Here is an 874-nt window from a genome sequence, read left to right as displayed (position 1 = left end):
ATGACACACTTGACTGACCGAGAGTATGATTCGAAACTGTTCCGATAAGTCACCATTTATTCTGACTGCTGAGCTAGCCATCCTCTAAAACCGGATATTGTACTACGAGCAGCTGTTATGTAAAGATGATCAAATTTTGGATTGATCCAAGAGGATCCGAGCTCCGCAGAAGCCAAGTTTATTAAGCAACCTCTCTTACGATTGAATGTGTGAAGATTGATGCGGTTTTAACGGCAGGTAAAGTTAACTTCGGCAACATTTGAACTCACTCCTAGTTAAAATAATAATCCAACTGTTGATGTTAGTGTTATTTAGTCTCGACTGAACCGTGTTTAACTAGACTTCAAACGTTTTCCAATCAATGGACATTTCATCCCTTTTTTTTTTCTCAGACCCAATGTACCTAGGACTACACTATCCAAGATGTCTTTACTTTTTACTAAGGCGATGCGATGTGATACGAGAGCGATTTGGCAGCTACTTCTAATGCATTGATCAACAATTAGTGACTTTATCTGTCCATCCTACTTTTTTGTAAGGACAGTTGGATGTAAAGGACCGAAAGAAATTTAGGCTACTATTTCTAGCAAGAGCAACCACATAGAGGTAGACCCTCCATCATTTGCTCCTGTAATACAACTGTGTGTATGTAATAGTGGGTTTCTATTTAAAGAAATCAATGACTGACGTTTAGTATTGGCGCCATTTTGGAAACAATTGAATTTCATCTGATTTAGAAAGGTCATTTCTGTTTGAACTTGCTTCGTCATCAACAAATTGTAAAATCGTGGTAGAGAAGGAAGAAACTATTTGTTTGTATTACTAGTATTACTATCGTATTTTATCTTATACACAAACACGCACACGCACACAC

Source organism: Octopus bimaculoides, chromosome 13, assembly GCF_001194135.2.
Source record: "Octopus bimaculoides isolate UCB-OBI-ISO-001 chromosome 13, ASM119413v2, whole genome shotgun sequence".
Classification (NCBI taxonomy): domain Eukaryota; kingdom Metazoa; phylum Mollusca; class Cephalopoda; order Octopoda; family Octopodidae; genus Octopus; species Octopus bimaculoides.
The sequence above is the reverse complement of the archived record's forward strand: the minus strand, read 5'-3'. Positions refer to the sequence as shown.